The sequence below is a fragment of the Phacochoerus africanus genome, chromosome 7 (genome assembly GCF_016906955.1).
Source record: "Phacochoerus africanus isolate WHEZ1 chromosome 7, ROS_Pafr_v1, whole genome shotgun sequence".
NCBI lineage: Eukaryota > Metazoa > Chordata > Mammalia > Artiodactyla > Suidae > Phacochoerus > Phacochoerus africanus.
This window is the reverse complement of record NC_062550.1, coordinates 15,454,317-15,481,661: the sequence shown is the minus strand read 5'-3', so window position 1 is coordinate 15,481,661 and position 27,345 is coordinate 15,454,317. Positions and strand designations below refer to the sequence as shown.

Sequence of the window (27,345 nt, the reverse complement as noted above, 5' to 3'; positions counted from 1 at the left end):
TCCTTTTGTGCTATTGGTTTTTCCAAAGAAAAGCAAAAATGTTTTTAAATTGTCCCTTTTTGTCAATGGTAATGGCTGTTGCTATATTTCGGCTCGTCCCCCTTGAGGGCATAGAAAGGGATGGGTAATAAAGGCACAGCTGTAGACACTTTATGGCCTACTTGGGGGGTAGAGAGGGGAGGAGGGGAGTGGAGGCAAGAAACAGATTGACCGTGTGTCAACAAATGCAGCTGGGAAAAGAGAAAGCTCTTAAAGACCTCTGCAACTTAGAGTCCAAGATAAATGATGTTCCTATTTGGAAAGGGGAAAAAAAAAAAAAAAAAGAAAGGGAGGTGAAATTCAATAAAGCCTGGCTGAAAAGAGAAGGGTTCCAAAGGCCTTTCTCTGCAGCCAGGCAGCTCCCAAGAGAAATGAGCAAGAGCAGCCATAGGCGAGGGGGGTGTGCAGCCCAGAGAGACAACAAAGACCCATCCAGGCTGATGCATTACGCCAGGCCTGGCAAAGCTGGGCTCAATAGGGCACAGATAGGCTGAGGGTGGGAGGATAGTCTGGTCCACAGAAATGCTCCAGGAAACTCTGACACAGTCCTGCTTCAGCAACCAGTCAGGCCTTGCATTTGGGGAAAAGGCAGAAAAGCACAAGTTGACCCTTCAGGTGCAGAGAGATATAGGACCTCGCCCAAAGCCTCACTGCTATTCCGTGGCCAAGCCAGGATTTAAATCTAGATTCTCTAGCACCTCCCCTCCATGCTGCCATCCTCAGCAAGAGCCTTCTTTCATTCCACACATGGGTAGAAGAATCACACTGTTTGCCAGAAGACCCCTCCAGCCTCAAGAGTATATCTAAGGGCTAACACTTTGGATGTCTTCACGGAGCTCATGGAGCAGAGTGGACTTTGAAACCATGGCAGGTGAACCTCACCAAGGACCCACGATGGGAACGGAACATCAGCGGGCAGACCCATTTGCCACTGACTCACCAAAGAAAGATAATCACAGCTAACAATTTGGTCTTTCTAGTCTTAAACTGCAATTGGGATCATATTATATAGAATTTTATAACTCTTTTCATTTATTTATTGTTATAACATGAACATTTTCCCCTGTGAAATTATACACTGAAACACTTGGGATTTTAGCAACTTAAATAGTATTGCTTCACATGACCATACTGTCCTTAGCTTAAGCATTCCTCCTACTGCTGGCTGACTAGGTTGCTTACAATTTAAATTTGTTATTATTTTGGGCCTTACTATAACGGCATCAGTGAATAGCTCTGTAAGTCTTTGTATCTCTTATTAGTTGCTTAGTGTAGATTCCTAAAAGTGGAATTGTTGGGTAACAAGGAATAAACATTCTTAAGGCTTTTATTAATCCAGCCAAACTGCTTTGCATTAAGTAACCTATATTTTCTAAGAGATAGTTTAGTGCATCAAATTTCTATGTGACTAGTCACATTTGAGGCTCTAACAATTCGTCTCATCAAAAAACATCAGTCCTTTCATTCCATGGCCATTTTCCCATCTTGTGTCTATACATGGTATATCACTGAAGGCATTCATTCAATAAACACAGAATAAAAGCTCTGTCTCTACGTTGTATCTGTACTATGTAGTATCCACTCTACATACACACAGTCTATGTACTAATGCTTAACATACATATATTTAGTTATTTCATATTCTTTAACCCAACTAACAACTCTAAGAAGTGGAATTGTTACTGTCCTCATTTTATAGCTGAAGAAACTAAATTGAGTAAATCCGCTAAGGTCATACCACAGTAAGTGGTAGAACTGAAATTCAAACCGAGGTCCATCTGAGTCAAAGTGCAATGGTTTTCAATCATAGGCCAACAGTTACTGATCATGAGTGTGGGCTGCTAGGTTAGGCCTGTGACACTAACTGCTCAGAGAGGCTTTCAAGGCTTATTACTCTCATCTCCCAATATCCGTTTGGTCTGATCTCATTAGTCTCAGCCCCACTCCCCTCCCCCGGCCACTTACTGAGCACGTACGTCCTATTGTATGCCAGGCCCTGGGCATACAGTGGTCAACAAAAAGATGTGGTGCTGTCTCCATGGAACTTACAGTCTAGATGTTGTGAGGAGACGGACAATAAGCAAATAAACAAATCACTGTGTCATCACAAACTGCAAAAGTTCTTGAGAAAGAACAATCAGGTGAGGGGATAGGAGATGGACATGGGCTGGTATGAAACAGGCAGCCTGTCACCTGAAAAAGCAAGATTTAAGCTGAGAGTTTCAGGCCCTCCAATCTTGGGCCAAGGCTTACTTTCTTCTAGAAAACTAAAGACCTATAATATACCTTCCTTCCATTCTTGAGATTTTGAAGATTTTAAAACATCTCTCAGTAATCCTCCAGGGCTACTCCATCTCTGCAATTTCTCAGTACTTTTAATCCAGCTCTACATTTTAATTTTGCCGTCTGGACAAGCAAACACTTTTGATTGCATATGTCAGCAGTAACCTGAATGGCACATATGTTTTTTCACTTATTTATTAATTTATACACATCAGCTAGAGTATCAGTGGAGAGTCTATATCTGTGGTATCCAATATAGTAGTCACTAGCCACATGTGGCAACTTTAATTTAAATTTAAAACAATTTTCAATTCAATTCCTCAGCTGTACTGGCTTTCAAGTGATGATATAAAACTTTTCCATCACAAAGTTCTGTTGGACAGTGCTATTCTAAACTTTATACTGCACAGCAAAATAGAAATGTTTAAAGGGTAAGAGAAAATTATAGTTTCCAGTATTTTCTTCCTACATCTCCTAAAGATCATCTAGTACATCCCCAGGACGCATGACGCCCACCCCTTTTAGATGCCTGAAACATACAATGAATTAAAGAACAAAAACAAAAAAACCCGCCTTTTTTTTTTTTTTTTTGGTCTTTTTGCCTTTTCTAGGGCGGCTTCCCATGGCATATGGAGGTTCCCAGGCTAGGGGTCCAGTCAGAGCTGTAGCCACCAGCCTACACCACAGCCACAGCAACATGGAATCCAAGCTGTGTCTGCGACCTACACCACAGCTCACGGCAACACCGGATCCTTAACCCACTGAGCAAGGCCAGGGACGGAACCCGAAACCTCATGGTTCCTAGTCGGATTCGTTAACCACTATGCTACGACGGGAACTCCAAAACCTGCCTTCTTAACAAATATGCCTGAAGTTTACATATCCAAGTAAACGTTGTTCCAATCCTAATACCCCCTCTCTCACCCCCATGTGCAACATCAAGCCACACTTACCTAATTGCCTGAATTCCCTGAACACTTGATATGCTCCTTCACACCTGCCCCAGCTACTCTGGAAAGATGAATCCCCACTTCTCCGCTTGGTGAACTCGGCTTTCAAAGCCCACTTCTAAGCCACCTCCTCTTTGAAGCTTTCCAGGAGCTCCTAGGAAAAAAAAAAAAAATCAGTGATTTTCTCCCTCCATTATGCTTATTTACTCAACACTCTTTTTTTTTTTATTAAAGTGGCTACAATGGGCCGAGTTGGAGATCGGAATGAATATACAGGGGTTAGAACAACGCAGAGCACACTGCCTGACTGTTAGCTATGATGATGAGGCCAGTGGGGACTAAAATGCTGCTGCTGGATTTCAGAGAGAGATGGTTAATCACTATGCATAATTTAAGAAGTCTGGAGCTGCTGAGAAAGGCCCACAAGAAATCACAAGACAGTGCAGGAAGTACTTTGTAATAAAGCACAGGGCACTGCGGGATTACCAAGACAGCATTCTAATCCAGTTTAGGTTCTGGAAGAGATCAGGAAATACCTCCAGGAAGATGGCTTGGTCTGTTTGGGCTACTATAACAAAATATCAGAGACTGGGTGGCTTATAAACAACATGAATTCATTTCTTACAGTCCTAGAGTCTGGAAGTCCAAGATCACGGTGTAAGCATGGGCAAGTGAGGGCCCTCTTTTGTGTGCAGACTCCTCATGACCTCACCTGGTATGGTCCTCTCAGGCCTTTTCTATAAGGGCACTAATCTCGTTCGTGAGAGCGCCACCCTTATAACCTAATCACTCCCAAAGATCTCACCCCTAATGCCATCAAATTGGGCATTAGAGTTTCAATAGATGAATTCTGGGGGTACACAAACATTCAGACCATAGCAGAGGGGACAAAGGCTGGAGCTGTATAAATAAATATACATACGCCAAGTAGCTGCGAAGCTCTCACCTTTCTAGATCTTCTAGCCTTCCTATAGAAAGCTTACATAAGCCTTTAGAGTCAGGCCTCATTTCTGACCCAAGAAACCATGACCCAGCTTGAGGGTACCCAGTTTGTAAGTGGCAGTGGCAGGATCAGGTTTAGATCTGACTAGGAAGCTTCCAGAAGGAAGTCTATCCCAGCCCCCAAGAGACTCACACAATCCCCTGTACTTTCCTTTCACAAATCTCACAATTTGTCATTACATAATCATATACTTGTGTTAACGGTCTGTCTCCCCAACCGGGCTATCAGAATTTTGCTTACCACTGTATTTTCAGTGCCCCGTGCTCAGCAACATTCAGATGTTTGCTTTTGGGTTTCCTGGGACAGCACATTTCATACCCAGGTCCCTCCCCTTCAGGTGAGCCCCGCCCACTCCTCGCCAGGCCCTACCCCTCCCCACCTTGCCAGGGCTGCTGCTGCCAGAACACACCGGGATGCGTGGCTACCCTCGGCCTGACCACCTGTCTACTCCCGGCCCTCTGCCAGTTGCCGACCAGAAGGCCCAGGCCCAGCGCCTGTGCGCTGGGAAGAGCTGCAGGTCCAGGGGGGCCTAGACTCTCAGTCATTCTTGAAACCTCTAACCCTCGGCAGTTCCCCTGGGTTCAACCCGCAGGGCTGAGGGAGAAACCCAATCTTGGCCAATGAAAGCCGATAGGCTCCCAAGCCGCTATTCCAAAAAAGGGCCCGTCAGACCTCAGAAGCAGGAGGGAAGCCTTGGGAGTTGCTGAGAGATGGAAGGGGACCACCGGCCACTGCGCTTACCGGCTCTCTTAACTACTCGTTATGTGCACAAATCCGCTGAGCTTGGTGGGCCCGGGACCTCCTGAGGAGCGCCTGGGTCTGGCCGAGGAGTAGGCAGGGCCTGAGTGAGATGGCGAGGGCCCCAGGCGAGATAATAGGAACTTAATGGGGAGGGGAGGGGCCTGATGGTAGGTGGGCAGGGCCCTGGGCGAGGGGGCGGTGCCTGGAGAGGAAACCATGCACGGTTTCCCAGGGCTCTTCCCAGAGATTCTATTAGGGTTTAAGACACTGCAGGATCAAAAGTCCTTATCTAACCTATCGGTTCCTCCAACCAGTCTACTTCTACCATATGGAAACTGAGCTTTAAAAAAATGTACATTTGACTCACTGGCTTTCTCTCTTTCAGAATAATCTGAATCTTGTTTTCTTTTTATGGCCACACCTGCAGCATATGGAAGTTCCCAGGCCAGGAGTGGAATCCCAGCTGCAGCTGTCAGCCTAAACCACAGCCACAGCAATGCTGGATCCGAGCCACATCTGTGGCCTATGCAACGGCTTGTGGTAAAGCCAGATCCTTAACCCACTGAGCGAGGCCAGGGATCCAACCCACATCCTCAAGGACACTCTGCTGGGATGCAATCTGCATCCTCATGTACACTATGTTGTGTCCTTAACCCACTTAGCCAAAACGGGAACTCCTGAATCCTAAATGCAAGATTACAAGCACCTGTATTCAGTACCATTTCAAATCAACTCATTATTACCTTGCAGTATTTTCCAAAACTATTTAGGCCTTAAGATATCTTAAAAAGCAATTCCTGGAGTTCCCTCATAGCCTAGTGGTTAAGGGTGTGGTGTTTTCATTGCTATGATTCAGGTTCGATCCCTAGCTCGGGAAATTCCACATGCTTGAGGTGAGGCCAACAAAAAAAAAAAAAAAAAGAAAGAAAGAAAAAGAAAAAAAGCAACTCCTATATATGTGAGGAAATTGCATAGAAATAAATATACACATTAATGTATGTAAAATTAGTGAAATCTGTATAAATTCAATGGATTATATTAATACCAATTTCCTAATTGTGATACTATACTATGGTTATGCAAGATGTTTTGTTTTTTTTTCTTACAATTACATGAGAATCTACAATTGCCTCAAAAGTTGTTTTTAAAAACAACTCAGTTTGGATATGTAACAGAAAATGGTTTCTAATAAGCTATTTTTAAAGTATATTTTTATGTATAATTTGTGTTCCCTGAAAGGTAGTTGAGGGCAAAATTCAGGTCTGATTAATTTTTGTAATAGTAGCTAGCAATTAGCTCAGGGTTTTGTACATAGTACAAATGAATTTCCATGAATTCCCAGGCTATAGTACGGCACCTAACGTAATAAATACATTTGCCAGTGTTATGCTCTGGGAAGGAAGGACCTTGCCTTCAGGAAGCTGGCAAGAGCACGCAGAGGATTAAACTCACAATACAATCCATGGGATCAGTACAGTGAGAGAGGGAAAGGATGGGTTCACTAAGCTCAATCAGAGAAGGCTCCCTGGAGGAGACAGAGATGTAACTGATATCTGACAGAAGCAGGCTTAACTTGAACTCAGTGAAGATTAAGCTTCCGGGCCCCTTTAACGCCCTGGGAGAGACCTTATTAAAGGGTTACCTGATTATATATTTTTGTAAAATTTGAAAATTTATTTTAATGGCCATCTAATAAAATCACTGGGTTTTTTCCACCATCTTCCTTTATCCCGCTTTCCTTCCATTAGGTGGCACTGTCCTGGCTGAGGACATTTTGGGAGTCTTGCTAAGACGAGGTTGAGTTGGGAATATTCTGTTTTAACCACAATTTGGAAAGATGATTTGAGAACTTTTAAATAAAACAAATGAAAAATTACCAAACTCCTGATATGGATATATAAGAAGAGTTTCTTGGAGTTCCCATCATGACTCAGTGGAAATGAATTCTGACTAGCATCCATGAGGACGCAGGTTCGATCCCTGGCCTCGCTCAGTGGGTTAAGGATCTGTCGCTGTCATGAGCTGTGGTGTAGATTACAGACATGTCTCAGATCCTGTGTTGCTATGGCGTAGGCCAGGAACTATAGCTCCGATTCAACCCCTAGCTTGGGAACCTCCATATGCCACAGGGTATGGCCCTAAAAAGACAAAAATAAAATAAGTTTCTTATTTTGCATCTTTAAATATATTTATAAAACTCTCTAAAGAAAGTGCATATAATTTTAAAAAAGACATGTAAAATGAAAAGAAAAAAGGATGAGCAATGAAATCAGAAGAAAGCTTCTGACACTGAGAAGATTAACAAAATCAATTGCAGATAATACCTAAAACAGTAATTGATTGAGAAGAGACATATTTCAAATATTTTGAATTAATAATCTAATTAATGAAGAAGAGTGAATCACAGGAATACACTGAGAATAGATGTGATGAATTGTTTAGTTATTTGTCAATAAATACAACTATGAAGATATTATAAAACACATGATGCATAGCACATGATAACATTAAGGACACGTTGGTGAATGGGAATCATCAATTCAATGACTATATAATCTTGCAGTCATTGTGCAAGAAAATTTTGTCCTGAAATCTTAGATATTGCCGTCATGACAACAGTCCTAAAAAACTTATATGACATCACTGGTCTATGACACTTGTGGGTTTAAAATAAATATTTCCAAACTATCCATATAACAAACTTTGATCAACCACACTAGAAGAGAGGTTGAATTATCTTTCTATTCTCTCTGCAGAAAATATAACAAAATCATTGGCAACATGAAGTGCTTAAAAAGTATACATCCGGGAGTTCCTGTTTCGGCTCAGTGGGTTAAAAACTCAAAATAGTGTCCGTGAGGATGTGGGTTCAATCCCTGGCCTCACTCAGTGGGTTAAGGATCTGGCATTGCCACAAGCTGCCATGTAGGTCACAGATGTGGCTCAGATCTGGCATTGCTATGTCTGTGGTGTAGGCCCACAGCCGTAGCTCCAATTAGAGTGGGGAACTTCCATATGTCACAGGTGCGACCATGAAAAGAAAAAATAAAGAAGAGTATGCAGCCAAACAATGAGGAAAATAATAATAGTATTAAAAGGTATCAAATAACTAATAAAATTACTGTGTATTTTTCTGAATTTTATGATGTTTGCAGTACTGGACACCTTTAACTTTTTGTATTTGCTGTGATTCCTTTCATCCTTCTGACCAAACATTCACTTCCAAGCCTAACTTTGTATTCATAATTTTGCATTATTAGAGAGCAACAAGAACTGTCTAAACATCAGGACTCACAAACTTGGATCTGTCTTGGATTTCTGTAACTGAAGTACATCCCCTGGCCCCTGCTGACGTCTTCTGTCTGCCACCCACCCACCCCCAGCCTCACAGACACATTCAGAGTATGTTCCAAGCACATGCAATGCACATGTGTTACATCATCTAATCTTCACACAAACCCACTGAACCATGGTACTATCTTTATTCCTATACTGAGGGATTATTGGCAGAGCAGAGATTTAAACCCATGTACTCAGATTCCAGCATCCATGCTTTTAACTATGACATTTGATTGCCTCTCAACAGTGGTCATATCTATAACATTCATCAGGAGCTTACAACTAACACTGCTAGAGACATATAGGCATTCTCTCACTGAATCCACATAACCACCTAGGGAGATAAGTATATTACTGTCCCTAATTTACAGAAGAGGAAATTGTTTGTTCAAGATCACAAACCTCATCAGCAGAGGGCCAAGGAAAGCCTCATGAATTATTTACTCTCCCTAGGATGCTCTATGTCTGTCTTGCATGCAGACCTTTACAGGTACCTTTTCCCTTTACCTGAGCCAGAACCCTTCCTCCCCACCTCCACCTTGCTTATTTCTGCTGTACTCTAAAATTCAATTCAAGCATCAGTTCATTTAAGAAAGCATCCTTGTCACTCTCTTCTCACTCTCCAAGGCTAAGATAGGTGCTGTTTTCTCCCATAGCATCTCGTGCTCATCTCCATCTGAGCAGCCCCAGTCAGGCTGGTTATGAGAAGAGCCTCACAACCACTTATAAGTGTCGCAAGAGACACAGAACAGGTGTTGAGAAGTAAACCTTGGTGTTTTAAGGCACTGATATTGTGAAGGATGTTTGTTTCTGCAGCATATGACAGCTTATCCTGACTGATACACACCTAACATTTCTTGAGTGGAAGTGGGAAGAAAGACTCATCTTTCTCTGGCAGAAAAGATACGAGATACACAAACTGCTAACACTATGCTTCCAGCCCAGTGGAGAAAGCTGATCTGAGAAAATGAGACCAACAGAGAGAGGCAGCAATGGAGAAAGGGTGGTGATAATCCAGACCCCAGGTTCTGAAGGTCTCTGAGGCTCAACTGGACTCCTGTTTCCAACAGTTAGGTGAACCTATAAAATCCAAGGTTGCCTCTCAGGGAATGTAAAAACTTACACAAACCACCTGTACTGAGCTCCAGAAGACCCTATCATCAGAGAGGAGTGATCTACCCAGGACCTTTTAAAAACACTAATATTTTGATTTCTAAGGGCTTATGCCACAACTCTGGCTCTGCCTAAAAAACTCAAGCTAGAAAATCAGCTTGTAAGAACTCCATTTTTGCACTCCTAGTTCAGGGTCTCCTATAACGAGGGTCTCAGAAGAGTGAGTGTGAACAAAATCAGAAAGTCATTTTTAAGTAGAAAAAAGGAGTGGGGACAACAAGTGCCTGGAAATGTGGGCTCTGTGTTGGAAGCCAGCTCTCCAGCCCTGAGGAGGTGGAACAAAGGGGGAAAGGAGCTGCCATATGCAAATGAGCCCAGGGGCAGGAGGGATACCTGGGAACAGGCACCCAGGACACTCGTTTGAATTTGGACAAAACTGGAATGAGCTGAGAAAGAGGCCTGGGAATCAACTGGGAAAACCCCAGCCCAAAGGACAATCTACTCAAATCCCAGGCTTTCTGGACTCTGCATTTAACAGTCCTCACACTTACAGATTTTCCCTGTGCCTGCCTGGCCTCCTCTTGCTCCCCAGCTCCCACCTCTCCCACTCCAACACACACACACACACACACACACACACAGCTTTTTTTGGGTAACACCTGTGTCTATCAGCCCTGGCTCTAGCTGAGGTAGCACAAGGAAGGATGAATTATGCATGTGGTAGAAAGCAAAACCCAGGTAGCTCTGGAGTACTACAGTGAGTCACCACAGCAAGGACTTTCCAGGACCTTAAGGCCTGGTTACTTGTATCCATTTGTTTGTTTGTTTAAGCCAGTTGTGCGGGTACTAGCAGTGGTTCTTAACCATTCTGGGCCATAGACCACTCCAGGAATCATAATAGAATATGGGAACCATGTCCCAGGAAAAGACACATGTGCACACAATTTGATAAACAGCAACATGGGGAGTTCCCGTTGTGGCGCAGTGGTTAACAAATCCGACTAGGAACCATGAGGTTGCGGGTTCGGTCCCTGCCCTTGCTCAGTAGGTTAACGATCCGGCGTTGCCGTGAGCTGTGCTGTAGGTTGCAGACGCAGCTCGGATCCCGAGTTGCTGTGGCTCCGATTGGACCCCTAGCCTGGGAATCTCCACATGCTGCGGGAGCAGCCCAAGAAATAGCAAAAAGACAAAACAAAAAACCAAACAAACAAAAAAAACCCAGCAACATGGGAGTTGCAGACTCCTGAAACAGAATGGGGACCCTAAGTTAAGAGCCCCTAGTCTAGAAGACAAAATTTAGGTAAAGAAGGCTGGACAGAGGGTCCCAAGGCTATGGCTGAGAGCCTTGTAGTGGAAGGATCAGAGAGACCCAGATTCAAATTCTAGTTCAGGTAATAGCAACCTATGAGAATCTGTGTGTACTGGGAGGGGCAGTGATAATACACATACAGAAAGTCCTAAAACACGAAGGTACAGCTGAATCAATTATCATCAAGTGCATGCCTGTGAACCTCTAAATCAAAAGACTGGAACATTGCCAGCACTCTAGTAATCTGACTCATACTAACTTCCAAACGTAAACCATCCCCTTTCCACCTCTACCAAAGGATAATCACTAACTTTTACCATAATCATTTCCATTTCCTTTATAATTTTGCCATCACAGTGTGCATCCCTAAACAGGTGATTCACTTTTGCTTATTTTTCAATTTTGCTTTTTTGTTTGTTTTGGTCTTTTTTTTTTTTTTTTTTTTTAGGGCCGCATCCGCAGCATATGGAGGTTCCCAGACTAGGGGTATAATTGGAGCTGTTGCCGCTGGCCTATGCCAGAGCCACAGCAGCGCCAGATCCTTAACCCACTGAGCGAGGCCAGGGATTGAACCCACAACTTCATGTTTCCTAGTCAGATTCATTAACCACTGAGCCATGACGGGAACTCCTCAATTTTGTTTAAATGGAAGCCTACAGGAGTTCTCATCATGGCTCAGTGGTTAATGAATCTGACTAGAACCCTGAGGTTGCAGGCTCAATCCCTGGCCTCGCTCAGTGGGTTAAGGCTCAGGCGTTGTTGCCGTGAGCTGTGGTGTTAGGTTGCAGATGTGGCTCGGACCCTGCTTTGCTGTGGCTGTGGCATAGGCCAGCGGCTACAGCTCTAATTAGACCCCTAGCCTGGGAACCTCCATATGCCGCAGGAGCAGCCCTAGCAAAGACAAAAAGACAAAAAATAAATAAACAAATAAATAAAAATGGAAGCCTACAGTAGGAATTCTTTGGGGTCTGGCTTCTTTCCTTTAACCTCTCTGTGAGATTTATCCATGTTGTTGCACGTATCTGTGATGGGTTAATTTCCATTGCTGTGTTGTATTCCACTCCATGACTACTATAATTTATTCATTCCTTCCATAGTTTATGGATATTTGGATTGTTTCCAGATTGGGATGATTACAGATAATGCTCCTATGAACATTCTTATACATGTCTCCTATTGGTTTGAGGCTCACTTTGTAGGCTATACACATATGAGTGGAAATGCTGAACAGGATGTGGATATTTCCAGCACAGCAGATGAAGGCAAGTGGTTTTCTAAAGTGGATGTGTCCCATCTACACTCTCTACAGTAGTGTGTATATGTTCTTGTTGTTCTAGTCCTCTTTTCCCCTAATCTGTTTTACAAAGGCTTCTAGTTTTGGTCATGGAGATACTCGGACCCCGTCCTAGGTGAGGCAGAAAGCAGAGTCTTTGATGGCAACTCTTGTGTCCTGTAGTGCCCATAGGGCAGCAAGCTCTGGAACTCCACTTACTGACTAGCATTAGGCCCTTCCTGAGGACTAACAGTGAAAGAAGGCTGCCTGAACAGTCCAGGCTGACCCACTGTGGAGGAAGCAAGAGCAGGGGGAGACAGAATCAGCAGTCAGGAAAAGGGGCCAGCATTTTTGACATCTGTATCCTCTCTATGTAAGGCCGTTAATTAGCTCTGTTCTTGGGCATACCCATTAGCCTCTCTGTGTACCCATTTCTTCCTCTAGGGGAGGGGGAAGCACACTAAAACCTGCCTACCTCTTAGGTGGGAGCACTTCTGGGCATCACAAAATGATAGGTAAGAAGGCCATCAGAAAAGAATTTTAAAATGCAAGTCACTTTGTGGTTTGCATTACTTCCTAATTTTGCTAATTAAGAGTAATAAACAAAACCACCTCTTCCCTTTTTTCCTCCTATCTCTAAAAATTGTATGATGGATGTTTTACTCCTCAGTTCTCCCAAAAGTTCAGGCAGAGCCTCCAGGGCTTCAAGCAGAAGAAAGGCATTCTGGTGAAAAGAAGATCAGCCAGATCAGGAGTCTCTACAAATGGAAAATTTCACCAAGTCCCTCAGTCAGTAGCAAACTGGAGAATCTCCCCATAAAATCTCTGAGCATCTATCAAATGCAGAATAGGAGAAAAGCTAACACAGTCTCCATTTTGGGTCCTTTCTGAGCCTTGACTGCATTTCCCGTCTTTGGAGGCCCTGAGATGCCCCCACATGGTTCCCATCCCTTTTTTGATTAAGCATTCAGGGAGAATAGGTTTTTATTTCTAGCATTCACATGAACCCTGGTTAAGATAGAAACAAATTGATCCAGTTCTTTAAACCCCTCCTGGAAGCCTCGATGATGATGTTTATGAAGTTTCAGATACGAAAAATGTCTCCCTATCTGGTCAAACTGAGGAGCACAGACACGTTCTTCCACCCTTGTCTTCTTTAGGTGACAAGCTCTGCTGTGTACACACTCTTCCAGCTGCTTTCAGGATTTACAGGAAGCATAGCCTAGTGGGAGAGGCTTGGGTTTTGGTATGAAGGCAGAGTTTGAATCAGGGATCCACGATGTGAGCAAGCAGCTTCATTTCCTTCAACTCCAGGGTTTCCTCAGCTGTAAAATGGAAATAATGATATCTCCATTTGTAATGATTTGTTGTCATAACAAATACCACAGAGAGGATAGCTTAAACCACAGAAATTCATTTTCTCTCAGGCAGTACTCTTTGCAGAAGGCTTGCAAAGGTGCCCTGCTGGTCCAGGTTCCTTCGACTTTGACCAGAGCCCAGCTCTTGGGCTTTCTTCTGAAGACTGGGGGGAAGAAGTTCATGGAGGAATACTCTCAAGTGAGGAATGACTGCCTCCACAACTCAAGAAAACACTTTTCTCTAACCAAATGACTTTTAGATATTTTAGACACTTTCATATAGCCTAAATTCTATAGAAATTGATGAGTCAATTCAAACTGGGCAAAGGAGTAAACTTTTAAGTGGAAATGAGCTGGTTATTTTGGTGAAGTGCTCTATACTTAAGACAAACCAAACCATTATCATGAAATGTTTCAAAGTATATCTCTTTCCCAAGTGAATTACTGGTCTTTTTATACCTGGAATATCATGCATGCTTTATCTATTGAATGTTTACATGTTACGAAGGAAAATATTTTATTTTTTTAAAAAAGAATATAATTTGTTATTCCTAAGTTTTTTGTAGTATGACAAAAAATTTGTTTTCTCCTGAATTTACAGTTTCTAAATGAAGACAGGCAAGTATAAAACTGTGGGGGAAATAAGCTTTACTAATCAAACGATGTCTGAACTTCTCTAAATGAGAAGATAATCTTATTTTAAAAACTAAACATGAGAACTATTTTTTATATAAATTTTATTGGAGTATAGGTGACTTACAATGCTGTGTTAGTTTCAGATGGACAGCAAAGTGAATCTCCCATATATATATATGTGTGTGTGTGTGTATACACACACATCTTTTTCAGATTCTATCCTGTATAGGCTATCACAGAGTAATGAATAGATTTTCCTGAGCTATATGGTGGGTCCTTGTTGCCAATAAATTTTATATATAGTAGTGTGTATATGCCAATTCCAACCTCCCAATCCATTCCTCCCCTCAATGTTTCCCCTTCGGTAACCATAAGTTTGGTTTTGAAGTCTGTTTCCGTTTTATGAATAAGTTCTTTTGTATCATTTTTATTAGATTCCACATATTAGTGATCTCATATGACATTTGTCTTTGTCTTAATTCACTTACTATGATAATCTCTAGGTCCATCCATGTTACTGCAAATGGCATTATTCTGGTTTTTTTTATGGCCAAGGAATATTCCATTTTCATATACATACATCTTCTTTGTCCATTCTTCTGTTGATGGATATTTAGGTTGCTTCTGTCTTGGCTATTGTAAATAGTGTTTAATGAACATTCGGATGCATGTGTCCTTTCAAATTATGGTTTTCTCTGGGTATATAACCAGGAGTAAGATTGATGGATCATATGGTAGTTCTATATTTAGTTTTAATTTATTTATTTATTTTGGCCACACCGATGGCATGAGGAAGTTCCAAGACCAGGGATCTAATCCATGCCATAGTTGCAACCTGAGTCACAGCTATGGAAATGCCAGGTCCTTAACCCACTGTGCCATAAGGAAAATTCCTATATTTAGTTTTTAAGGTACTTCCATACTGTTCTCCATAGTTTCTGCACCAACCTACATCCCACCATCAATGTAGGAGCGTTCCATTTTCTCCACACCCTCTCCAGCATTTCTTATTTGTAGCCCTTTTGAAGATAGCCATTCTGACTGGTGTGAGGTGATATCTCATTGTAGCTCTGATTTGTGCTTCTCTAATAATTAGTAATGTTGAGTATCTTTTCATTTTTTTTTTTTGCTATCTGTACATCTTCTTTACAGAAATGTCTATTTAGATCTTCTGCCCATATTTTAATTTTTTTTTGAATAAAGCTGTATGAAATACTTGTATATTTTGGAGATCAATCCCTTGTCAGTTACTTTATTTGCAAGGATTTTCTCACATTCTGTGGGTTGTTTTTCTTTCTCTCTCTCTCTCTCTTTTCTTTTTTAGGACCGTACTCATGGCATATGGAAGTTCTCAGGCTGGGGGTCCAATCGGAGCTACAGCTTCGGGCTTACACCACAGCCACAGCAATGCAAGATCTGAGCCAGAAAGATATGAGACCTACACCATAGCTCACAGCAATGCCAGATACTTAGCCCACTGACCGAGGCCAGGGATCGAACCTGCATCCTTATGGATCCTAGTGGGTTCATTACCACTAAGCCACGCTGGGGACTCCTGTTTTTTTGTTTTTGTTTTTGTTTTTTTTTTAATGGTTTCCTTTGCTGTGCAAAACAAAGTTTTAAGTTTAATTAGGTCCCATTTATTTTTGTTTTTATTTTCATTACTCTGGGAGGTGGATCCAAAAAGATATTGCTGTGATTTATATCAGAGTATTCTGCCTCTATTTTCCTCCAGTAGTTTTATAGTACCCAGCCTTACATTTAGGTCTTTAATATATTTTTAGTTTATTTTTGTGCATTGTGGGAGAGAATGTTCTAATATCATTTTTTTTTTTTTTACATGTAGCCGTTGGGAGCTATTTCTTGGCTTGTTTGGAAAGATTAATGCTGTGCTGTATATTAGATTTCCCATCCAGTATATAGAATAGATTTGATCTTTGTCTTCTTAAGTTCCTCTATTTTACAGTTGTGGTTGTACTTTTAAAAGATACATTACCTCATGTCTTTAAAAAAATGTTACAAAAAAAAAAAAAATGGAGTTCCCATCATGGCTCAGTGGAAACAAATCCAACTAGGAACCATGAGGTTGCAGGTTCAATCCCTGGCCTCGCTCAGTGGGTTAAGGATCCAGAGTTGCCATGAGCTGTGGTGTAGGCTGAAGACACAGCTCAGGTGTGGCATTGCTGTGGCTCTGGCCTAGACTGGCAGCAAAGGCTCTGATTAGACCCCTAGCCTGGGAACCTCCATATACTGCAGGTATGGCCCTAAAAAGACAAAAGACAAAAAAATAAAATAAATTTAAAAATGTTAAGGAATTCCTGTCATGACTCAGCGGAAACAAACCAGACTAGTATCCATGAGGATGAGGGTTCAATCCCTGGCCCCAATCAGTGTGTTGGGGATTTGGCATTGCCGTGAGCTGTGGTGTAGGTTGCAGACATGGCTCAGGTCCCTGATTGCTTTGGCTGTGGTGCAGGCTGGCAGCTGAAGCTCCAATTCGACCCCTAGCCTAGAAATCTCCATATGCCGCAGGTGCAGCCCTAAAAAGCAAAATAAAAATAAATAAAATAAAATAAAACAGTGTTTAAAATGTGACCTGCAAAACATTGCAAATGGTTAAAAAGGCAACTGAAAATGTTACAACCTAAAAGAATTCCTAATATTACAAATGTTTTACTTTGATGATGCCATTTTGATTTAACTTGGGACACTTTTAAAAAAAATCTCTTTAGGGACACACCACAGCATATGGAGGAGGTTCCCAGGCTAGGGGTCCAATCAGAGCTGTAGCCACTGGCCTACACCACAGCCACAGCAATGCAGGATCTGAGCTGTGTCTGCCACCTATACCGCAGCTCATGGCAATGCTGGATCCTTAACCGAGGCCAGGGATAGAACCTGCATCCTCATGGATACTAGTCAGATTTGTTTCCACTGAGCCATGACGGGAACTCCTGACTTGGGACACTTTTAAAAGGATATTTTATGTTTGTAATTTTCTTTGAAGAGCTTGGAAATAAAATTTCTGCTTAATTCATGAATAAAAAGGTAAATATTACTGTACTTTGAACCTCAGATTTCCAGGGACAATTTTTATTGAAATATTATTCTCTCCTGTTATTCATGTAAACTGTATTATTATCCCGGCCATTCCAATATTTTTGTATCCAATCTTCAGAGCTGAGACCTCATGCCTGAGTCTTGTGTGGAATCTGCGGTCCTTGTACTTGAGACTGGGCTTCAGGAGGAGTCACAGAGGCACAGGCAGCTCACTGGTCTCTAACAGAAGAACTTCATCCCTTCCAGGCTTGAGAATCCTGTTCTGTGGTGGTGACATTGTCCCTGCTATCCCACAGAGACACAATTCAGGCCCCATGCTTGGCCCTGCCAAGCTCTTGGAGAGCTCTGGATCCTACTGAGTGGTCACTGGCCTCCAGTGCCAGCCATGTGAAAAGAGGCCACTTTACATTTGATACAAAGCGTCAGCCGGTCTCATTCATGGTGCCCGGAACATGCTAAGCTCCGGACGTAGGGCTGGAAAGTGGCACTTCAACACAAACTCCCTTTCCTGCCAACCCTGCCTGCAAGGATTTCACAGGCGGAGAGGAACACGCAGTGGCTTGTCTTTTTTACTTCTCATCTCCTCAGATGTCAAGAGATGTTGTACTGGGGAAAAGCCCAAGAAAAGCCCTATTCTCCTCACTCCCCCTCACCTGCCAAAAAGCCCTGGCCTTGCAGGTGCCTGGCCGAACTGAGGAGCTGCCAGGAAGCATCAGGCCATTCACTCTGGTTGAGAAGTGGCCTCTCCTGTGCCAAGTCCCAACCTTGGCAGCCCTATCCATGGGGCCTGGTTCTCAGGAGCAGCACCTGCCTGCCCTAGGCCTCAAACCCTAGGTCCCACATGCTGCTTCACACAAATGCAGGTGACCCCATGACCAGGGCCTCCCTGGGAGCCACAGTTTTTCCTCTGACTAAGCCCTGGCTTGTTTGAATCACTGGGCCTCAGGGAAGTCTCGAGCCCTATAAATCAGAGAAGCTGGGAGAGTGATGACATTGCCCAAAGCGCTCTTTTCACAGATGGAGAGATCCAGGGGATGTGAGAAGTGGGACCTTGGAGACTATCATCATGGTCGAGGGGTTCTCAGCCCAGCTGTAGTTAGAGTCACTGGGAGGGACTTTAAAATATGAGATCCCGATTTAGATGGTCTTGTAGGGTGGGGTAGGGGGGTGGGAGTATGACCTCTCAGTAGAGCCCATGTAGAATCCCTCATCTGGTTCGACTCCCTTGTTTTTCAGACAAGGAAAACTGAGGGCCTGACAGAAAGGACTTTCAAGATTATTAATCTTGTCCAATTCACTTGTTTTACAGATGGTAAATTGAATTCCAGGTAGGTTAAGGAGAATCACCCCAGGCTCCACAGCTAGTAAGTGGTACCTTAGTATTTTTGGCAGTTTGACTTTTAATTTTCTCAGAATGATTCACTTCTACCATGTCTAGTTTTATTATCATAAAGCTCTGCTTTAAACCCATCATGGTTCCCTACTGCTCAAGAAATAAAGTCTACACATAGGGAATAGACTTGTGGTTGCCCAGGGGGAGAGGGAGTGGGAGAGGGATGGAATACAAGTTTGGGGCTAGCAGATGCAAACTATTATATGTAGAATGGATAAACAACAAGGTCCTACTGCATAGGAAACTATATTCAATACCCGATGATGCTCCAAAATGTAGAAGAATATTTTAAAAAAGAATGTTATATCTATCTATCTATCTATCTATCTATCTATCTATCTATCTATCTATCTGATTCACTTTACTATACAGCAGAAATTAATACAACATTGTAAATCAGCTATACTTCGATAAGAAAAATAAATTACAGAAATAAAGCCAACAGTTTATAACACAGCATCCAAAGCCCCATCACAACCTGGCCCCACTTACTTTTCTAAAAGTACTACCTTCATACCCAGGCAAACGGGGCCTATGCCCCGGTCCCCTCACTTTAGAAGGCTCCACTCTGTTTTTTTCTAGCTGTGTCACATCTCATGGGACAGAGTTCACAGGGCCAAGGAAACAATGCTCATAGGGGTACCCTGGAATCTCAGAATATTCCAAGTTCACCTATAAAGCCTATGCAGGCCTCTTCCCTATGTCTTTCTGAAAGAAAAAGAAAATAGTGCTGTTAGGCCTGAGGCGAAGCCCCACAGCACTGTTCAGTGGGAGACGAGACTATGGTTGGAGACTGGACATGCAGGCTGGATATCCTCACACAAGCACTCAAGTCTCCTCCCGGTGCAGGGTAGAGGAGCAGAAGAACAGGCTTCAGGTTGGGAGCTGGCTCCTCCATGTTCCAGGGAATCTGAGAATTCCAAATTCAAATGTAACCTTCTAGGTTATCATGAAGGCACACTTGTCAAATGAGGAGGATAGAACATATTTAACTGTTTTCTTTACAAATTTAGAAGATTTAGGAGTTCCCACTGTGGCTCTGAGGGTTAAGAAGCCAACTGCAGCAGCTTAGGTTACTGTAGAGGTATGGGTTTGATCATCAGCCTGGGGCAGTGGGTTAAAGTATCCTGCGTTCCCAAAGTTGTAGCATAGGTTGCAGCTGTGGCTCAGGTTCAATCCCTGGCCCAGGGACGTCCATATGCCATGGGTGCAGCCATAAAATTTTTAATTTTTTTTTTTTAAGATTTAGATGTGGTATGTAGGCCTCCATCTGTACCCCTGCCTTGGCCCTGCACATGCTGGGGAGGTGGGTTGACCCCTGGTGTCAGGGAAACAGTCAACATTGCCACTGGAAGAAAAGTGGCCCAGTTCTCCAGTATGTATGAGATCTGCATTGGCAATTCTAGAGGAATCACAGGCTGCATTTATGGCAAAAAAAGAAAATATATAGTGTTGGTGTGATGTGAAACTAGGATGTGGTGTCTCCCAGGTCCTGGTTGGGAAGCACTTCCTTTCTTCCTGCAACCCAATTCTTTCAAATTCTTAAATTTAAGTTTTTAAATTTCCAGGCTCTGGTCATTTTTCCACAACAGAATTTCCATGGAATATATGAATACTAGAAACAGGACTGCTAAATCATGATAATTCAGATATTTAATTTGCCTAAGTAATTCCAAATTGTTCTTTAGAATGGCTGTACCTGTCTACCATCATACAAACTGTACATGAGGGTTCTACTGTCCCCTTGTCTCTGCTGACACTCAACATTAAACTGCTTTTGGATTTTTGCCAGATTGCTGGTAGAAAAGTTATATCTCACTGTTGCTCTAACTTAAAAAATTTAAAAATTATTATCTCAGCCTATCTGGGCTGTTATAATAGAATACCATAGGTTGGATGGTTTATAAACCACAGAAATTTCTCACAGTTCTGGGCTAGATGTCTCAGATAAGGGTGCCACCGTGGTGGACTTCTGGTGAGGGCCCCCTGCTGAGTTGTAGATGGCTGTTTTTTCATTGGGTCCTCCATGGGAGAGACAGCAGAAAGCTCTCTGGAGTTCCTTTCATAAGGGCCCTAATCCCATTCACGAGGGCTCTACTCTCAGGACCTAATTACTTCTCAAAGGCCTCACCTCTTAATGTCATCACATTGGGGGTTATGGTTTCCACATGTGAATTTTAGGGGTGACGCATTCAGTCAATAACAATTACTAATGATTTTGAGCAGCTCAAATCTAACTTTGTTTTCAAGTTGAAATTGCTATAATTGCTCCAAATCCTATTAGCCAGTCCACCTTTCTCCCCAGTTGTCTGCAAGGATAATTTGAAATACTAGGAATCAACCTGCTGATCCCTAGATTTATTGTGACACTGAATGGTGGAGATGCCCAGCATTTGCCGTTTCTGTTTATCCTCATCTCTTGGAGATTTCATCTCCTGCCTTCTTGCCACCCCAGTTTCCTGTTCTCCAGATGCACCGGCCATGAACATGCAAAGTCATTCCAACCTCAGGGACTTTGGCTCCCACTGTTCCCCCTGCTAGGACCACTGACATTCTCAAGAACTGTTCCTTCCCTCCCTTGAGTTTCTGTTCAGATGTCATCTTGTCAGTGACATCTTCTCTGTCCTTTGTAACCAAGGTACCTCTTTTTTCTCCTCTTAAGTTTTCTTCTTAACAATCCCCACCAATTGGCATTCTCACTGCCTGTTATTTACTGGTCTGGTTTTTTAATGTCTGTGTTTCCTAGATGCCACAATAGCAAAGACTGTATCACTGCTACATTCCAAGTGCCTGGAAGGTTGCCTGGCATATAGTAGGCTCTCAATAATCACTTACTTAATTGAATAAATTCTTATTGTTTTCTCAGGGTAGGTTTTAGATTAATAGATAAACGGGTTAATGTGGGAAGAAGTACTACAGTATGACAAAACCCACAAACAGGTGAATAGGTCACAGACTGCATGCATTGCTTATAGAGATACAATTTAACTCCCTCAGGGTTTCTGGCGCCTTCCCCAAACTGACCAAAGCAATGTACTTCCATATCTATGAAAAAAAATGTTAAGTTTCTCCTAAATGTGAGATTATTTCCTAGAGCTGACAGCACAAATTACTTTGGTTGTCTTGTTCCAGTGATACAAGTTTAGTTTCAAGTATTGGCTTTTAGCTTGAAATTATAGTCAACACAATGACAAATAATTAGAAAAGCACCTTGTCACAGTTGCACAAACCCTTTCTAAATAACTGCACATACATTCTCCAAAACCTGGGGGAAAAAAGCAATTAGGAAACACTGGGGCTAGAATACAGCCACGGCATGTCTTTCTTTAAAAAAAAAAAAAAAAATCAGTTGGAGTGCCAGCTGTATAGGGCTGTTCATTGTTTAAAAAAAAAAAAAAAAAGTTTTAACCCCAGGGTAGAAAAACTAACATTGTCACTAGGATATGAAGAAACCATGGCGAAGAACTAACCACAGCGAGGCCCTGCAGAATGGCCGGCGGCATCTGCTCCGAGGGCCTTTATCAGCAGCCTTGTATGTTCTATTCAAGACTCTCAGAATGATTGTTGGCATGATGTAGACAAATTGACGCAAATTAGTTTAGCACAGGCTATGCAAAGTTTAAGCTTGTTGAGCAACACACGTGGACCACATAGCAACAGCTCCCGACACTATGCAAAATGTGTTGGATGCAAAGTACTAACTACCCAGACTCTCCTCTTCCAGACTGGAAGCAAAATTTGCAAATCATTGGTGGAGGTTAGGGGAGGGTTTGGGGGGGAGGTCAGGAAGCTGGCAACAGAGGCTGGAGCCCCCCACACTGACCCTGAAGACCAGTGAGGGCTGTGAAAAATATTTCCTGAAAGGGCCGCTTTTCCTGTCTAAAACCAACTGCCTGTTATTTCATGGTCACAAATCCTCAAAGGATTGGCCCCCAAAGATTAAGGGGATTCCGCCACTTTGCTCTTTACTTTGGTTCAAATATCTCAAAACAATTCTTTCAGGGCTGGTGTCACACAGACCACCTAGAGGAGCCATCTAATTGTATTTACTGTAATTTAATTACAGCAGGGAGAGCTTGAGAAGGCAGTATTTACCAAGATTGCTACTATAGGTATCACTGGCAGAGTTTTAATCTGCTAAATCAACAGAGAAATGGTAAAAATAAAGCCAATCCAGAGTTTAGAAACTACTTATGAAACTTTTCTCCCTTCCTTTTTCCCTTTCTTTCTTTTTTCTTTCTTTCTCCCTTTCTTTCTTTTTTCTTTCTTTCTCTCTTTCTCCCTCTTTTTCTTTCTCTCTCTCTCTCTCTTTCTTTTTCCTTCCTTCCTTCCTTTCTCTCTTCCTTTCTTCCTTTCTTTTACAGGAAGATTGGGTGAGTGAAGGAGACATTTTCCAGGAGTCCATAGTCTTCCAACTTTGGTTCATATAATTTTATACTTCATGCACACATTATATCCATCTGATCACACACAGACACACACATACACAAATCTGGGTATTATAAAGGCACCATAGCCATGTGTGTGTGTGTATATGTGTGTGTATTTAATTAAGTATATCTTTGGTGAGTTACTGAAGAACTTGGCAGCAGTGGGGCTTCTGGAGAGGACATTGGTGGGAATATGGGGTTGGGGTGGGAGGTAGACGTTTTTAATTCACTCTCATTCTTTTGTACTGCTGCCTTCTTTTTTTCCCAAACAATTTTTTACACAAAATATTTAAATTAGCTTTTCAATGAATCTTTTTTTTTTTTTTTGGTATTTCTTGGGCCGCTCTCGTGGCATATGGAGGTTCCCAGGCTAGGGGTCGAATCGGAGCTGTAGCCGCCGGCCTACGCCAGAGCCACAGCAATGCTGGATCTGAGCCATGTCTGCAACCTACACCACAGCTCACGGCAATGCCAGATCGTTAACCCACTGAGCAAGGGCAGGGACCGAACCCGCAACCTCATGGTTCCTAGTCGGATTCGTTAACCACTGCGCCACAACGGGAACTCCTCAATGAATCTTTTAAGGAAAATCTTCCTTCAAATATTAAATCACAAAAGTCAGAAATCTGTTCACAATTTAGATTTGGTTAACAACCTACCTAGCCTTGGCCAGTGTCTTTCCCCTGGAGCTTTAGCCTTCTTACCTGTAAAATGTCAGGGAAACTCCTGAAAGCGCCTTCCTCTCATGAAATTCAATGAACAGAGTCTAAAAACAGTTATGTACTACTACTGCCATCTAGCAGTCCAACCTGGGATTCTGTGGATCCAACTTTTTCTGGGCAGTTAAAAAGAAGTCTGGGGGTTATTATTCAACACACAAAGACTTCACTGGATGTGTAGACATCCTGTAGTCTCTAATTGCTTTCTGGAGAAGTATATATTATAAACATATAAAGAAATTCTTATATATTTAAAAAATAGTTCTCCATCAAAAAACAATTAGAAATAATAAATGAATCCAGTAGAGTTGCAGGATACAAAATCAATATACAAAAATCAGTTGCATTTCTTTACACCAATAACAAACTATCAGAAAGAGAAATTAAGAAAACAATCCCATTTACAATTGCATCATAGAGAATAAGATACTGCACAGCAAAGGAAAGCAAAAAGAAAACAAAAAGACAAACAGAATGGGAGAAAATAGTTTCAAATGATGCAACTGACAAGGGCTTAATCTCTAAAATATACAACAAACTTATACAACTCAACAGCAAAAAAGCCAACAACCCAATTGAAAAATGGGCAGAAGACCTGAATAGACATTTCTGCAAAGAAGATATACAGATGGCCAACAAGTACATGGAAAAATGCTCAACATCATTGGTTATCAGAGAAATGCAATAAAAAACACCATAAGATATCACCTCACACCAGTCAGAATGGCCATCATTAATAAGTTCACAAATAACAAATGCTGGAGGGGGTGTGGAGAAAAGGGAACCCTCCTGCACTGTTGGTGGGAATGTAAGCTGGTACAACTGCTATGGAAAACAGCATGGAGGTACCTTAGAAAACTATACATAGAACTACCATATGACCCAGCAATCCCCCTTCTGGGCATCTATCCAGACAAAACTTTCCTTGAAAAGGAAACTCCCTAAACTCCCATTCTGTAAGTTGTCTTTTTGTTTTCTTTTTGGTTTCCTTTGCTGTGCATGTTCATTGCAGCGATATTCACAATAGCAAGGCATGGAAACACCCTAATTGTCCATCAAAAGATGACTGGGTTAAGAAAATGTGGTTATGTATACACAATGGAATACTCCTCAGTCATAAAAAAGAACAAAATAATGCCATTTGCAGCAATATGGATGGAAATATAGACTCTCATACTAAGTGAAGTAAGTCAGAAAGAGAAAGACAAACACCATATGATATCACTTATATCTGGAATCTAATATAGGGCACAAATGAACCTTCCCACAGAAAAGAAAATCATGGACTTGGAGAAGAGATGCAGACTATTGCCTTTGGAATGGATAAGCAATGAGATCCTACTGTGTAGCACTGGGAACCATGTCTAGTCACTTATGATGAAGCATGATAATGTGAGAAAAAAGAATGTATAAATGTATGTGTAACTGGGTCACCATGCTGTACAGTAGAAAATTGACAGATCACTGTAAACTAGCTGTAATGAAAAAAATAAAAATCACTATATATATATATATAAAAGAATAATATACCTAGGAATAAATTTAACCATGGAGGTGAAAGACCTGTATATTGAAAACTGCAAAACATTAATGAAAGAAACTAAGACACAAGTAAGTAGAAAGATATTCCATGCTCATGGATTGAAATAATTAATATTGGTAAAATGACCACTTTGCCCAAAGCAATATACAGATTTAATGCAATACCTATAAAAATTCCAGTGGTATTTACAGAAATAGAAAAACAATTTTAAAATTTGTATGGAACTATGAAAGATTCCAAATAAACAAAGCAATCTTGAGAAAGACAGACAAAGCTGGAGGCGACATGCTCTCTGATGTCAAACTATATAACAAAACTATACAATTAAAACAGTATGGTATTGACATAAAAACAGACACATAGATGGATGGAACAAAATAGAAAGTCCAGAAATAAACCCATGCATACATGCATTATTTATCATATATGCAATGCATATATATATATATATATATATATATATATATATATATCTCATAAGTTAATGATCAATTAACTTATGACAAAGGAGCCAAGAATATAAAATGGGAGGACAGTCTCTTTCATAATTGCTGTTGGGAACAGCCAACATGTAATAGAGTGAAACTGGACCATTATCTTACATCATACACAAAAATTAACTCAAAATGGATTAAAGACTTGAATATAAAACCTGAAACTATAAAACTCCTAGAATAAAACACAGGTAGTTAACCCCTTGACACAGGTCTTGGCAATAATTTTTTAAATCTGATATCAAAAGCAAAAGCAATAAAAGAAAAATTAAACAAACGGGTCTACAATAAATTAAAAAGTTTCTTTCTGTACAACAAAGGAAACCATCAACAAAATGAAAAGACAACCTACTGAATGGGAGAAAATAATTACAAATCATATACATGATAATATGATGAGGCTAAATTCAAGATGTAAGTAACTCATAAAACTCAATATATAAAAAAGCTGAACAATCTGATTTAAAAATGAGCAGAAGATCTGAATAGATATTTTCCCAATGATATATAGATGGCCAATCAGTACATGAAAGATGCTCAACATTATTAATCATTACAGATATGTAAATCAAAAACACAATCAGATTCACCTCACACTTGTCAGAATGGTTATTATCCATAAGGTAAGAACTAACAAGTGTTGGTAAGGGTGTGGAGAAAAGGGAACCCTTGCATACTGTTGGTGGGAATGTAAATTGGTGAATCCATGATAGAAAACGGTATGCGAGTTCCTTAAAAAATTAAAAATAGAACTATCAGAAGTCCTCTCACGGCTCAGTGGGTTAAGGATCTGACATGGTCATTGCTGTGGCTCTGGATACAGCTGTGGCACAGGTTTGATCCCTGGCCCAGGAACTTCAGCATGCTGCAGGCAAGGCCAAAAAAAAAAAAAAAAGAAAAAAAAAGAAAGAAAGAAAAGAAATAGACCTATCATGCAATCAACTCCTCCTCCATTTCCTGAAGAAAATGAAAATACTAATTTGAAAAGATACATGCATTACCACGTTCACTGAAATTTTATTTATAATAACCAAGATATGGAAACAACCTAAATGTCTATTGCTGGATGAATGGATACACATACACATATATTGATAAAAAATATTGCCATTTGTGACAATGTGGATGGACTTTGAGGGTATTATGCTAAGTGAAATAAGTCAGAAGACAAATACCATATGATCTCTCTTATATGTGGAGTCTAAAAGCAAAAAACAAACAAAAATCCCCCACCAAAACCAAGCTTAAAGATACAAAGAATAGATTAGTGGCAGGGATGGTGGTTAGAGGTGGGGGCTAGAGTGTGGGAGAAATGGATGAACTGGGCTTTTTTTCAGTTTAAGTAAACTGAATAAAAATTCTGTTAAAATTGTCCTGAGCCTGTAATATTTGACTAAATGTAAAACCCTCATTATAATTCATTGGCCTCAAGGGCTTTTGGGGTGTGCCCAGATTACTCAATGTAACAGATATTTGCTGGGTATCAACTATGTGTACAGGGCGCTGTGCAGATGTGTGTGTGGCAGAAAGAAGCAGAAATTTGGTGTCCTGAAGTTCACTATAGTCCTTTAAGGACAGAGATCAAGATGTTTTGGAGGTGTATTCCTGGTTACTCTAAGCATCTCCAGCAGCTAGTATGGTGCTGGCACATACTAGAAACTT

At 41.4% G+C, this 27,345-nt stretch overlaps 1 long non-coding RNA gene across 2 annotated transcripts in view; it reads right to left on the bottom strand.

The window, feature by feature from the left end:
- Window positions 1-27,345, bottom strand: part of LOC125130745 (uncharacterized) — an 88,300-nt gene that overhangs the window by 42,729 nt on the left and 18,226 nt on the right. For both annotated transcript variants that reach the window (XR_007135790.1, XR_007135791.1), the window contains one exon: window positions 3,276-3,426. This is a non-coding gene — a long non-coding RNA (uncharacterized LOC125130745). The remainder of the gene's footprint in view (window positions 1-3,275; window positions 3,427-27,345) is intronic.